Source organism: Esox lucius, chromosome 7, assembly GCF_011004845.1.
Source record: "Esox lucius isolate fEsoLuc1 chromosome 7, fEsoLuc1.pri, whole genome shotgun sequence".
Taxonomy (NCBI): domain Eukaryota; kingdom Metazoa; phylum Chordata; class Actinopteri; order Esociformes; family Esocidae; genus Esox; species Esox lucius.
Window position 1 is genome coordinate 48,407,999 of NC_047575.1, and position 14,766 is coordinate 48,422,764.

General features: G+C 41.6%; 1 long non-coding RNA gene, 4 other non-coding genes and 1 pseudogene across 6 annotated transcripts; all 6 read left to right on the forward strand.

The window, feature by feature from the left end:
• The first annotated feature begins 127 nt into the window (after positions 1-127).
• On the forward strand, positions 128-2,928 carry LOC105011202. Of its 2 annotated transcripts, none has more exons than XR_002196936.3 (7): positions 128-210; positions 684-765; positions 1,032-1,077; positions 1,861-1,908; positions 2,101-2,158; positions 2,350-2,414; positions 2,629-2,928. It is a non-coding gene; the product is annotated as an uncharacterized LOC105011202 (long non-coding RNA). The 2 variants fall into 2 exon arrangements; XR_828070.5 differs by having other exon boundaries at positions 145-394.
• On the forward strand, positions 468-533 carry LOC114839603. Its single transcript, XR_003782000.1, has one exon. It is a non-coding gene; the product is annotated as a small nucleolar RNA SNORD49 (small nucleolar RNA).
• LOC114839571 lies at positions 1,955-2,028 on the forward strand. Its single transcript, XR_003781981.1, has one exon. It is a non-coding gene; the product is annotated as a small nucleolar RNA SNORD65 (small nucleolar RNA).
• On the forward strand, positions 2,207-2,280 carry LOC114839569. The gene has a single exon (XR_003781979.1). It is a non-coding gene; the product is annotated as a small nucleolar RNA SNORD65 (small nucleolar RNA).
• Positions 2,481-2,555, forward strand: LOC114839570. The gene has a single exon (XR_003781980.1). It is a non-coding gene; the product is annotated as a small nucleolar RNA SNORD65 (small nucleolar RNA).
• An 8,635-nt stretch (positions 2,929-11,563) lies between the features above and the next one.
• Positions 11,564-14,494, forward strand: LOC105011203 (annotated as a pseudogene).
• The last annotated feature ends 272 nt before the right edge of the window (positions 14,495-14,766 follow it).

The window sequence follows — 14,766 nt, forward strand, 5'->3', positions numbered from 1 at the left end:
ACTTACCTGGTTAAATAAAGGTGTAATAAAATAAAATACGCCTTTCCGAGTCAGGGCTCGTTTTTTCGGAGTTCTCATTGTTCTGAAACGCAGCACCCGGCCCTATATAAAGCTCAGTTGCGATAACGGACGTTCTCTCTCGCGTGTTCACCTCCTCTTTGTAGTCATGAATCTAGTGGCAGAAGTAGGTCGTCTGTCTCTGTGTCGAAGGTTAGTTTTAGAAGTTAGTTCAATTTCGTTAAATTTCGTGGTAAGCTAATGACTATTGAGTTCTGCTGCACGCTTGGCGATGTAATTATTTCTACGGTATGTAGTTAAAGCCATGATTTAGCGGTTTTTAACAATGCGGCCTTGCAGAACTATGCACGTGGAGAATTAAAGAAATGAAGCCGGGGTGAGTTTTTGTTGGCAACGTGGCATACCTAGGGACGAAGGTTAAGTGGGTTACGGTGCTGTACTTCGTGCGTGGATTTGATGATAACTATATAGGAAGTGCCGTCTTATGCGAAACTGACGAAGATTCCTAACTGTTAGCTTACTAGCTAGCAATCTGATCCACATGGCATGCACGTTAAACGAGAATGTTGCCACTTTAATGTATAATTGCAGGCGTCACATTTTTAAGACCACATGTGTTGTGTATCAACCAGCACCATAATCGAAATACATTTCTTTTTTTCTAGCTATGGGGGAACTAACGTTAACTTGGTAGTTCATCCTGGACTGTGCTGTGGTACGTGTATGAGCTGGAACTAAGCATGGAGGGTAAGTTTTAAGACTGTTTGACTCAGTAGTTATGATTAGACAACTTAACACAACTTCTGTTGTTTTAACTTGTTTCTACCGTCGCTGGTGATGCACCCTGGCTTGTTGGGCAACAGCTATCAGTGATGAGGACATTGAATAGGAAGAGTTTGATCCGATAACTGACGATTTCATTTCAAATACTTCTGAGAACGCTGTTAGGGTTGTCTTGACCTGGACATGATACTGATTTTATATAGGCGTTCATATCTGCTTTGATTTCACAGGACTGCTGCTGGCCCTACTAACTTTAAGGAGTCTTCACATCATGAGGTAAGGCTACAAAACTTTGCTGCAGGTTAACCTTTAATGATACACTAGGTTACGTTTTGTCTGATACAAACATCTAATGAGGTCCTCTAAGAGTTGTTTAGCAACGCACAGTTCAGTTCCAGTGGAATGTCCATTTCTAATTGAGTGTGCCGCTACTTTCAAGCCAGTGCTGATTTCCTCCTGGGAGGCGGGCCTCCCTCCATGGCTCATTTTGTGACATCGGTTTTAAGTGGATGTTAGTGTTAGGACGCCATAGCTACTGAAGTTCAAGCTAGAGACCCGGATGATGAACTGTTAGGTCTTCCCTTGTCTACTATAGCATACCCTACAAAAACTGCTAAGCACAAAAGGCAGAGTAGCTCTCTATATAGTTTGCAACCAGGAACCCTTAGCTAATGTTAGAAAGGTGAATAATAACATCAATCTCTGAGTTAGGGCTATCTTTCCCCCTGATCTCTTTCTGGAACTTGCTATTCTAATTTTCCAATATGGAACGTCATTCTCTATTGGACATTGGTGCGGAACACTTCTGACCAGTGAGTAATTGCAAATTGCTGTAATCGTTTTTGTACGGAAGGAATCCTACGTAGTGCAGCTTTAATCAGGGAAGCTGTCTAGTTGTGATAAAAACCTAAACTGAAAATGGCTGGAATTACAGTCACTGTACAGTGGTGATATTCAGTGTTCTGAACACAAGATGGTGACTTAATACCAGCAATCTTTTTTCCTAGTTTGCAGAAGGTCTGTTGTAAACATTCTAATCATGTCTTGTGATTTGTGCAGGTTTTGAAACTGTACCAATGAGGTTGATGGGTGTCAGCATCTGAAAAGGTACATTTCTTGTCTAAAAATCAGATGTAGCTAGGTAGCTGTTCACTTGTGATGAATCCTAAACTGAAAATAGCTGGAATTACCGTCAGATTTACAGTGGTGATATTCGGTTTTCTGAATGTGATTGGCACTGACTTGAAATGTGCCTTTAAAAGGTTTATTTTCAAGTATTAATATAGCTTCACTTTTCAGGTGTTCCTTGGAAGGGCTTCCAGAGAAGGACTCCTTGAACTGGACATGTGTATTTAAGGTGAGGACCTTCCTCCAGGGCACCTCAAGAGTTCTTGCTTGTTTTTTTCAATGATGAATACTAAACTGAAAATAGCTGGAATTACCGGCAGATTTACAGTGGTGACATTCGGTTTTCTGAGGCACAAACACTTAACCTTTCTCTGATTTCTGTGAGGTTCCATGCAACTAATGACTGTTGGTTCATTTCAGGGCTTCTTTGTCTGGTGTTGAGCATCATCTCCATGCATTTTCTCAACTTCTGAAATGCACTTCAGGTGAGGACTTATTAATTAACGAGAAGCACTGCTGGGTCATGTTCCATAAAGTTTTACTTCCTCGTGTGCTGATGAATCCTAAACTGAAAATAGCTGGAATTACCGTCAGATTGTACAGTGGTGATATTCGGTTTTCTGAACACAAGGAACTGTAAATGAGTTGGTCTGAGTAGAAAATGATTTATTTTACTATATCAAGCCTTATGTTTTTCAGGTTCTAAGTACTGGACCACTTCCCAAGCTGACTTGTGCTGGTAACCTCATGGATCTGCTGCTACATGTCAGTTTCTAGTCTGGCCCAGTTTTGCAACAGCAAACCTTTACTACAATGTAAATCTAATTTGAAGTAGACTATTTTGTATGCTACATTTTATCTTGTGTGAAAGTAAAGATATTACGGCATCAGAAACTAAAATGTTTATCATTTATTTTACTCTTTCCCAAAAAATGATTTCCCCTGCTGACATTTGACATCAATTGCCTTTTCAAACTTTAATAAATGCTTTCAGCGATCTATTTATCTCCTGTGATTTACTGTGAACACAAATCATCTGAATTGTTGGCATTCTATTGCGGTGGAGATTATAGGTGAAGAAAATATCACAATGATGGAGATACGGAGAGGTATTTAAGAGGCCTGTGGAACGATGAGCGTTAGTCTATTTAAACCAGAAGTATGAGATCTGTGTCGCATAACCACGGGAAGGAGAAATTAATGGATGGACTGAAGTCCTGTAGGGTAATGGCAAAAGATGTCTTTGCTGACGAAATGATGCTTTCCTGTTTGAATTTGCCTGTTTACATTGGGGATATGATGCCATTTGTGATAAATTGAGGGGTTGGGGTGTTGCAGCTGTTTCTCCCATCAAAAGGAGAATGTGGCCTTCAACTGATGTGGCAGACGGGACACGCTTCTGTAAAGTTTACTGACACTGTATGCCCTCTTCCGTATTCGGAATACTTTCGTGTTATACACGATAAGCAAGTAAATAACTCTGAAGATCTGGAAAAAAAAGAATTGTTGCTCTACATAAAGATAGCATAGGCTATCAGAAGATTGCCAAGACCCTGAAACTGAGCTGCAGCACTGTGGCCAACAGGACAGGTTGAGAACTCTGTCAGCAGTGTTATACTGTCAGTCAGAGCCATTGGTGGCGCTTCTTAAAGCGGATGCTTTAAGAAGGGGTAGGGAAGATCTGTACGTGTTTCCTAATCTGTATATTGGTCATGGGGAAAATAAGAAAGTATTATCTAGTGTTTGCACAAAACAATTGTATAAGATGTTGCTGGCTACAGATAGACCTGCAGCTGAGAAGATGTGGGCGAATGTGTTTCCAGGACTGAACACTGCACAGTTGTGGGGTGATTTACATTTTCCTCGAAATAAAATATTACCAAAAAGAATGATTTTAAGTTATGACACAATACAATATACACTAAAAGAGTGCTCCATAAAATTGATCCCAATAGAACAAGAGAATGTGATGTTTGTGGATGTGTCCCTGAAAGACTAATGTATATGTTCATTGTATGTGATGAATTAAAGGGGTATTATTGTAAAGTAAAAGACATGCTGTTGAAGAACTGGAAGGGAGGGTGGTTAAGTAAATATGTGTGGGAAAAGTTGGTGTTATTTGGGGTGATAGGAAAAGTGTCTGGGTAAATGTTTCTGTTAAATGATGTGCTGAACTTTGTCAGATATGCTCTTTTCTGTGGGAGTAATTATGGTTATTTTGAATGGAAGCGAGTTGACGTGTGGTGATTTTTTTTGTCAATGTTTCAAAAACACATAGATACAGTGGGGAGAACAAGTATTTAATACACTGCCGATTTTGCAGGTTTTCCCACTTACAAAGCATGTAGAAATTTTTATCATAGGTACTCTTCAACTGTGAGTGACGGATACTAAAACAAAAATCCAGGAAATCACATTGTATGATTTTTAAGTAATTAATTTGCATTTATTTGCATGACATAAGTATTTGATACATCAGAAAAGCAGAACTTAATATTTGGTACAGAAACCTTTGTTTGCAATAACAGAGATCATACATTTCCTGTAGTTCTTGACCAGTTTTGCACACACTGCAGCAGGGATTTTGTCCCACTCCTCCATACAGACCTTCTCCAGATCCTTCAGGTTTCGGGGCTGTCGCTGGGCAATACGGACTTTCATCTCCCTCCACTGATTTTCTATTGGGTTCAGGTCTGGAGACTGGCTAGGCCACTCCAGGACCTTGAGAAGCTTCTTACGGAGCCACTCCTTAGTTGCCCTGGTTGTGTGTTTCGGGTCGTTGTCATGCTGGAAGACCCAGCCACGACCCATCTTCAATGCTCTTACAGAGGGAAGGAGGTTGTTGGCCAAGATCTCGCGATACATGGCCCCATCCATCATCCCCTCAATATGGTGCAGTCGTCCTGTCCCCTTTGCAGAAAAGCATCCCCAAAGAATGATGTTTCCACCTCCATGCTTCACGGTTGGGATGGTGTTCTTGGGGTTATACTCATCCTTCTTCTTCCTCCAAACATGGCGAGTGGAGTTGAGACCAAAAAGTGCTATTTTTGTCTCATCAGACCACATGACCTTCTCCCATTCCTCCTCTGGATCATCCAGATGGTCATTGGCAAACTTCAGACAGGCCTGGACATGTGCTGGCTTGAGCAGGGGGACCTTGTGTGCGCTGCAGGATTTTAATCCATAACGGCATTGTGTGTTACTAATGATTTTCTGTGGGATCTGTTAATGGTTGGATCGCACATGGTTAGGGTTAATAGTGGGATCTGATAATGGTTGGATCTCATATGGTTAGGGATAATAGTGGGATCTGATAATGGTTGGATCTCACATAGTTAGGGTTAATAGTGGGATGTGTTAATGGTTGGATCTCACATGGTTAGGGTTAATAGTTGGATCTATTAATGGTTGGATCTCATATGGTTAGGGATAATAGTGGGATCTGATAATGGTTGGATCTCACATGGTTAGGGTTAATAGTGGGATCTGTTAATGGTTGGATCTCACATGGTTAGGGTTAATAGTTGGATCTATTAATGGTTGGATCTCACATGGTTAGGGTTAATAGTTGGATCTATTAATGGTTGGATCTCACATGGTTAGGGTTAATAGTTGGATCAACTAATGGTTGGATCTCACATGGTTAGGGTTAATAGTTGGATCTGCTAATGGTTGGATCTCACATCTTGCTGTGTGCAGCACACTAATACTTCATAATGTCAGGGAGATTATATTCAACATGTTTAAGAAAAATGATCTAGTCATTGTAGACGCACATTTGATCTTTTTTACATTTGATGTTTTACTCTCATAATATGGCAGGAGTTGATTGGGAGTCTGTATCATTTGGCCTGTTGCTAGCTGTTTGCATAAACAGTGGGTGGGTGTAAATGTTGTTGTTTTAATGACAGATTGCTCTTTTAAGTCAGGGGTTGTAAAGCCACATGTCCAAAGCAGCTTTGATCCCTGTTTCCATTACAGCACTTCCACTATGCAGTGAAAATATCAATAAGGGGTCAAGGCTTTAGAAGTGTTTATGGTTTCAGCCAGTATTTACACACTGTGATCAGGGTTCACCTACCCGTCCAAAAGTTTTCATTCAGCTCTGCCTCTGATCTCTGTTTCCATGATGACACAGCCATATATCAGCTCCTTTTCTATGGTTTCCAAGACATCTTTTCCACTGGAACAAACCAATGAGGGGTTGACCTAAGTGTTTATGGTTTCAGCCATTATTTACCCACAACTGCCAATTCTAAGCAAATGTATGGAAAAATACAATGGGACTTCTCTGTGAAATATTAACAGTTGAAGAAACTAGAAAGCAGACCATGGAGGATAAAACCGGGACAGCGTCCTTGACCCCTAGTCAAAAACATCTGATATAACAAATTGGATCATCTCCAAACGCAGGTGGACATCATACTCCATTTCTTCAGTTGACATATTGTGAAATGCAAAAGAAAAAAGATGAAATAAGGGTTGATGTTTATGGTGGGCAATGAAATTCAGGATTTTGTCCCCTATGGTATCTTCTGTTATGTGGTACCTTTGTGTTGGTTGGGTTCCATTAAACTTTCTGCAGCATTTACAGAACACAGCATCAATCTCCCAGATGATAGAGTAATGCCTCCAGGTCATGCAAAGTCTTTGGTTGTCTTGCATGAACTGCACGTTTCAGATCTCCCCAGGGTGGCTCGATGATATTAAGGTCAGAAGACTGTGATGGCCACTCCAGAACCTTCACCTTTTTCTGCTGTAACCACTGGAGGGTCAACTTGGCCTTGTGCTTAGGGTCATTGTCATGCTGGAAAGTCCAAGAGCGTTCTGATTACATGCTGCATTCATCTTGCCATCAATTTTCACAAGATTCCCCATGCCTTTAGAGCTCACACACCCCAAAAGCATCAGTGAGCCACCACCATGCTTCACATTGGGGATGGTATTCTGTTCACTATAGGCCTTGTTGACCCCTCTCCAAACATGGTGCTTATGGTTGTTACCATAAAGCTCTATTTTGGTCTTTTCACTCCAAATTATAGCATGCCAGAAGCTGTGAGGCATGTCAAGGTGTTGTCGGGCATATTGTAACCATGCTTTTCTGTGGCATTGGCACAGTAAAGGCTTCTTTCTGGCAACTCGACCATGCAGCACATTTTTGTTCAAGTATTGTCCTATTGTGCTCCTTGGCATTTTCAAGGCTCTGGATATCTTTGTATATCCTTTTCCATCTTTATGAAGTTCCATGATCTTGTTATGCAGGTCTTTTGACAGTTCTTTTCTGCTCCCCATGGCTCAGCCTGCTCAATGCATCCACGTGAGAGCTAACAAACTCATTGACTACACAGGCACTAATTGCTATTTAAAAAACCACAGGTGTGGGAAATTCACCTTTAATTGCCATTTTACCTGTGTGTGTCACCTTGTGTGTCTGTAACAAGGCCAAACATTCAAGGGTATGTAAACTTTTGATCAGGACCATTTCGGTGATTTCTTTTATCATTATGATTTAAAAAGGAGCCAAACAACTATGTGATAATAAATGGCTTCATATGATCACTATCCTTAAATAAAAGTTTTTCTGCATCAAAATCAGTGCCAACATTTTACATTTTCTGCCAGGGTACGTACACTTATGAGCACAACTCTATCTAAACCAGTGGTTACCAACCTTTTTAATTTACTGTACCACCGACATAATTTTGTTTGGCTTGGAGTACCCCTGAAGTGCCCTCTCATGTTAATTTTTATATTAAGTGTTTTCAAGTACCCCCTGTGGAGAGGTCAAGAACCCCTCGTGGAGAGGTCAAGTACCCCCTGTGGAGAGGTCAAGTACCCCAGATCTCCTAATACCCTTGGTTGGGAACCACTGATCTAAACAATGAACATTGTGTGGTACAGTTCACTCAATATCAAAACCATGAACATTGTGTGGTACAGTTCACTCAATGACTTGACCTCCGCTTGATCTGATAATGAATCATGAGGATGTTGAGTACATGACTCTTATTGGTGTTAGATCATAAACCTTCATGGTCAAGACATTGATTCTTTACCATTCATGGAGACCCCTCTGCTCTATCCACCTGCTCTCTTTTAACAGATCATCCTGAGACAACATATAAAGGATTACTGCCCCTTTAGCTCAGACGATGATTATGTTTTTATGTTCACTATAAAAGAGATGGAAGATGAAGTGAAACATCGGCATTTAGGGGTGTGGTCCTGGTCAAGACAATCTCCTGAACTCCAAACTGAATGTCAGAATGGGAAAGAAAGGTGATTTAAGCAATTTTGAGCGGGGCATGGTTGTTGGTGCCAGACTGATTCAAGCTGATAGAAGAGCAACTTTGACTGAAATAACCACTTGTTACAACCGAGGTATGCAGCAAAGCATTTGTGATGCCACAACACGCACAACCTTGAGGCGGATGGGCTACAACAGCAGAAGACCCCACCGGGTACCACTCATCTCCACTACAAATAGGAAAAAGAGGCTACAATTTGCACGAGCTCACCAAAATTGGACAGTTGAAGACTGGAAGAATGTTGCCTGGTCTGATGAGTCTCGATTTCTGTTGATACATTCAGATGGTAAAGTCAGAATTTGGCGTAAACAGAATGAGAACATGGATCCATCATGCCTTGTTACCAATGTGCAGGCTGGTGGTGGTGGTGTAATGGTGTGGGGGATGTTTTCTTGGCACACTTTAGGCCCCTTAGTGCCAATTGGGCATTGTTTAAATGCCACGGCCTACCTGAGCATTGTTTCTGACCATGTCCATCCCTTTATGACCACCATGTACCCATCTTCTGATGGCTACTTCCAGCAGGATAATGCACCATGTCACAAAGCTCGAATCCTTTCAAATTGGTTTCTTGAACATGACAACCAATTCACTGTACTGAAATGGCCCCCACAGTCACCAGATCTCAACCCAATAGAGCATCTTTGGGATGTGGTGGAACGGGAGCTTCGTGCCCTGGATGTGCATCCCACAAATCTCTATCAACTGCAAGATGCTATCCTATCAATATGGACCAACATTTCTAAAGAATGCTTTCAGCACCTTGTTGAATCAATGCCACTGAAGGCGAAAGGGGGTCAAACACAGTATTAGTATGGTGTTCTTAATAATCCTTTAGGTGAGGGTACATAACACTTTACACTAGCAGCAGTTTAAAAAGAGTACTGTAAACTAGCAGCCATCTGGGTAGTAGTATTGAATATTATTGATATGAGCAGTGGCGACGTTAGGCCTGGGCGTCCGGGGCTTCCTTTATGAATAGCCCCGGATCTCAAATTGACCAAACAAAATAATAATACAAAAATGTCCCTTGATTTATTTATCTATAATTCCCATTGCGCATTATGACAATGTAGACATCAAAATGTTCTGCATGTACATTCAAAACCCTGTACTTTCTGTCCTGGGCGGGGTGGGGGGAGGGCTAAGCCCTGAATGTATTGAGATCCTAGCAATGCCTCTGCAAATGAGTGTAATATGCTTACGAATGGTACATCCAAAGGAATACTCTAATTCCCCTTAAAAGTACCTGAAAGAACATCAGAGCATCTGGAGTGTTTGTGTGTGATCAGTATGATCATGGATCAGTGTTGCTGGTTGACGAGCCTTGTGGCCTGAGGGAAAACAAGTTTGTGAGACTGGATGTGCCAGCCACAATGCCCCGATGCCCCAGCAGACATACCACCTACCCAGCAGACATACCAGCTATCCACCAGACATACCAGCTACCCACCAGACATACCAGCTACCTCACATGACATTCCAGCTACTCCAGCAGACATACCACCTACCCACCAGACATTCCAGCTACCCAGAAAACATTCCAGCTACCCCACATGACATTCCAGCTACCCCACCAGACATACCAGCTATCCACCAGACATACCAGCTACCCAGTAGACATACCAGCTACCCCACATGACTTTCCAGCTACCCCACCAGACATACCAGCTACCCACCAAATATTCCAGCTACCCCACATGACATTCCAGCTACCCAGCAGACATACCAGCTACCGCAGATGACATTCCAGCAACCCAAGCAGACATACCAGCTACCCCACATGACATTCCAGCTACCCCAGCAGACATACCAGCTACCCCACATAACATTCCAGCTACCCCAGCAGACATACCAGCTACCCCACATGACATTCCAGCTACCCAGCAGACATTCCAGCTACCCCACATGACATTCCAGCTACCCAGCAGACATACCAGACACCCCACCAGACATACCAGCCACCCCACATGACATAGCAGCTCATAAATGCAAAACAAACTGAAGGAATCACACTGTATTGTATGCAATAGTTACATTACCCCCTATTTCATCTTAATTCACTCACACAAACAGCAAGTTAAGCCACAATACCTGATGTCTCTTCCCTATCTTACCTGATAAACATTAGAAGTGTAATTACAACTGTAATGTTTATGTAAACTGATCTGTCTGTGTAAACATGGAGGCTGTTTTATAGATGTAACTAAATTTGTTGCTTGGGTATTGCTGTTCCAAGTGTTTAGTCAACACAGGTCATTTGTATTTTTTTCCAAGTTTCACTTTACCTTCTTGTAACTCCTTCCTTGGAAAATTCTTGTCTATTATAGTTCAGTATTCTTTAATAGTTTATGTGTCGTGTCTATCGCAGGAAGAGAAGCTAATCATGATTCCACTTAAATCCTAAAATAGCCTCTTGTTAATGACCACCCCTTATGATTACACTGTATACAGTATGAATCATTCAGTTACTCAGCGGTTACCTTTACACTGTCATTAACCTTGGACCCAGATTATTTTTCCTCTACATCCCATCAACCCAATTTTCTACAAATCATCATCTTAGAAAATGGACAGACATGCACATTCAGACCATGATATGATATTTATTTTACACAAATCTTTATAAAAACCTGAAACCTGGAATACTTTAGCAATTTTCAAATGTATCAGAGGTCAACAAAACAGACACATTTGCGTTCAGTTATCATGGCGCCTTGCTCAAAATCACAACAGATTTCTGTTGCAGTTTGTCTATCAAGACTTTTTCCCTTGGGAGATTCAAACTCAGCTCTCTTGGCCAAACCACCCCTATGCATTGACACCTGTCACTGGCAATTTTCAATAAATGCTGAATGCCTACCTCATCAACAATTACCTCATCAACACAACCACATAGATACTTCTGCATGCTGTATTCATTAGCCTGGAGGTGATTCTGGAATGTCAGAGACGAGACAGATGTTCAGCTCATCAAAAAACCCAAAAAGTTAGGGTATATATTTCTTACTCAGGCTCAAAGGCTCGGCTGAGGCAAGTTAATTGACTACCCATCTTGCACACTTCAAAATACTGTTGTGGGGTTAATCATCTATCTGTCACCTAGGTTACCAGCACATAAAAAAGAGTAAAGGAATAATTCATAAATAGGACCTGGACTTGCTTTAACACAACAAATATTGCTTAATATGAGAATAGCTCCAGGAACTTAAAGACCGCCCGTCCATCCTCTTCATACTGTACCTGTATATTCAATTGCTGTGTTTTTTTTCTTAGGGCTTAGGCCACACCCTCTCCAGGCAGATCCTACTTTATAAACATTGCTACTCCCATCGCTCTGACACACACACACACACAACCCTCTCTGATATGCGTTTTTTACATACATGCACACAAGTTCAGACAGAAACATTTCTCTCATACACTACAAGAAGCATGGAAATGGAGCATCAAATGAAAAGTGGTATGAAAAGAGGAGCCACGATCAGAGATGATCTGATACGTAAGTGTTTTCACACAGGTTTTCATTTTTAGCGCATCTTAAGCTATGTCATATAAATGTCTACCAGTTGCTGTTCATCTTTTTCTTAACTTTGTTCCATTAATTAATTTATCAATTCATTAGTTGAACAGTATACAGAGGACTTGGGTTGCTGTGGCTGGTTTGCTGTGATCATGTGTGGTATCTGGACTTTCTGTAACTTCTCCTGGGCCTTCTGGTTTGTAGTTAAGGTGAGACACAGAAAAACACATCATTAACATAATGATCACACTGTCCATTGATTCATTTAACCTGAAGCCCGGAAAATACAGAAAACATACTTGGTGCTGATGTTAAGCAGTTCGAGTCTTTTTTTAACTCTATATTGTGTTGTGTTGTAGATAGTTGTCATCCTCAAACTAGGCCACATCACAAGCCAGAAATGTAAGAGACCAGGTAAGAGAAAACCATTTCTTGCCCTCTTACCTCATATTTGTGTGTTAATTTGTTGTGTGTGCATGTGTGTGTGTGTTTGTGCATTTTAATGTGTTTATTTATTGACGCTTCCTGCCACTTTCTTTCCTTTTTCTTTCTCTCTTTCTCTCGTCTCTGTATTTATATTTACTACCCACTTCACTCATCTTTTTCCAACTCTCTCTTCCTGGCAGATATCTTCTTCACTAAGGACTCCGTGACGGTGTGTGTTGATGGGGTCGTGTACTTCCGGGTCAGTGACCCCATCTTCCCGGTGACCAGTGCATCCAATGGACACTATTCAGTCCACCTCCTGCCTCAGACCTCCCTGAGGAACGTCCTGGAAACCAAGAACCACGCTGACCTGTTGTCAGATCACGAGAACATCTCAAACAGCATGCAGGTACAGGAACATGTCACATGCTATAAAACTAGAATATAAAATAGAAGAACTGTAGAATCCTGGAACCAAGAACCCTAGAACAGGTTTTTGGGGTAGCAGGGTATCCTGTTAGTTAAAGCATCTGACCAGTAATCAAAATGTTGCTAGATCAAATCCCTGATCAGGAAGGTTGAAAGGTCTGTCGCTCTGAAGAAGGATCCATCTGTTGACAAACTCAATGTTCTGACAAGATGGATATTAGTCAAATCCTTAATAACCGATTTATTGTAACTTGGCCTCAAACTGGTAGTGTTGCTGGTTGACAAGCCTTATGGCCTGAGGGAAAACAAGTTTGTGAGACTGGATATGCGAGCCTCGATGCCCCAGCAGACATACCACCTACCCAGCAGACATACCAGCTACCCACCAGACATACCAGCTACCTCACCAGACATACCAGCTACCCACCAGACATACCAGCTACCCACCAGACATACCAGCTACCTCACCAGACATACCAGCTACCTCTCCAGACATACCAGCTACCTCACCAGACATACCAGCTACCCACCAGACATACCAGCTACCCACCAGACATACCAGCTACCTCACATGACATTCCAGCTACCCCAGCAGACATACCACCTACCCACCAGACATACCAGCTACCCAGAAAACATTCCAGCTACCCCACATGACATTCCAGCTACCCCACCAGACATACCAGCTATCCACCATACATACCAGCTACCCAGTAGACATGCCAGCTACCCCACATGACATTCCAACTACCCCAGCAGACATACCAGCTACCCAGTAGACATTCCAGCTACAAACTCAATGTTCTGCCAAGATGGGTATTAGTCAAATCATTAATAACCGATTTATTGTAACTTTTTTTGTAAAAGTTTTTATTTTTATATACTGAGGTTTTTTTGAGAAACTAATACCAAACACAAAACATACAATGCTGCTGGACATTTGAGAAAGGTATTTCAGGTTTATAAGAGACTAAATGCTAAGTCCTGTTAATGCTGATGGCACAGCCAGTAAAAAGACATGGTGCAAAGTAATTTTCAATCAGTTGATTGGTGAACACTTTTGCTCAGGGCCATTTGGGTGATTTCTGTTATCATCATGATTTAAAAAGGAGCCAAACAACAATGTGATTATACATTGATTCATATGATCAAAGCCCAGCCCAGCCTGGATGAGGTGTAATAGGGCTTTGTAATTGGCTGTTCTCTTCCTATAGTCTAACATGGATGAGGCTACTGACCCATGGGGCATCAAGGTGGAGCGTGTGGAGATTAAGGATGTGAAGCTGCCCCAACAGTTGCAGAGAGCCATGGCAGCAGAGGCAGAGGCCAGCTGAGGGGCCAGAGCGAAGGTGAATGTTAGGTTTCGCCATTCAATGTAAATTCCTAAAGTCTGGCAGGTAGGCTACTGAAATCTAATTGATTATAAAATTAAGTGACCCTCCCTAGGACTAAATACTGTATAAATAAAAAAAGCATGACCCTCTTCTTTAACCTCTCCTCTACCTCTCATTCCCTTATTTTCTCTCTATTTTCTACTCTCTCCTCTAGGAGATTACGGTGAAGAGGGAGATGAACGCCTCCTTCATGAAACAACCAGATCTAGTGATCTCAGAGTCTCCGTCTGGTCTCCAGCTGCGCTACCTCCAGACTCTCACCACCATCGCTGCAGAGAAGAACTCCACCATCATCTTCCCTCTGCCCATGGACATTACAAAGAAGTGAAGGAATTATGTCATCAGCACTAATAGATCTCATCTTTGTATCTACTGTTCTGGGATGTGTGACAGCTCGGAGAGCATGTTTGAGTTGATATTTTTTAAATAGTCAATTTTTGTGTTTTTTGTTTTGAAAACCATTACTTTTATAATGGACATGTACAGTTGTGCTGAAAAGTTTGCATACACTTTCTATGCAATAGGTAATATATGTACCATTAGTAAAGAAAACATGAGTGAGCTGGCAAAACATGTCTTTTATTTCTTCTGGGATTCACATTCAACTGTTGGTCATAACAGAATGGCACAATCACAAAACAAAACATGGCAACAAAGCAAAAAATTAACTGACCCCAAAAGTCTGCATATCCTTAGTTCTTAAAACTGTTTATTGCTCCTTTTAGAATCAATGACAGCGTGCAGTCTTTTGTAATAG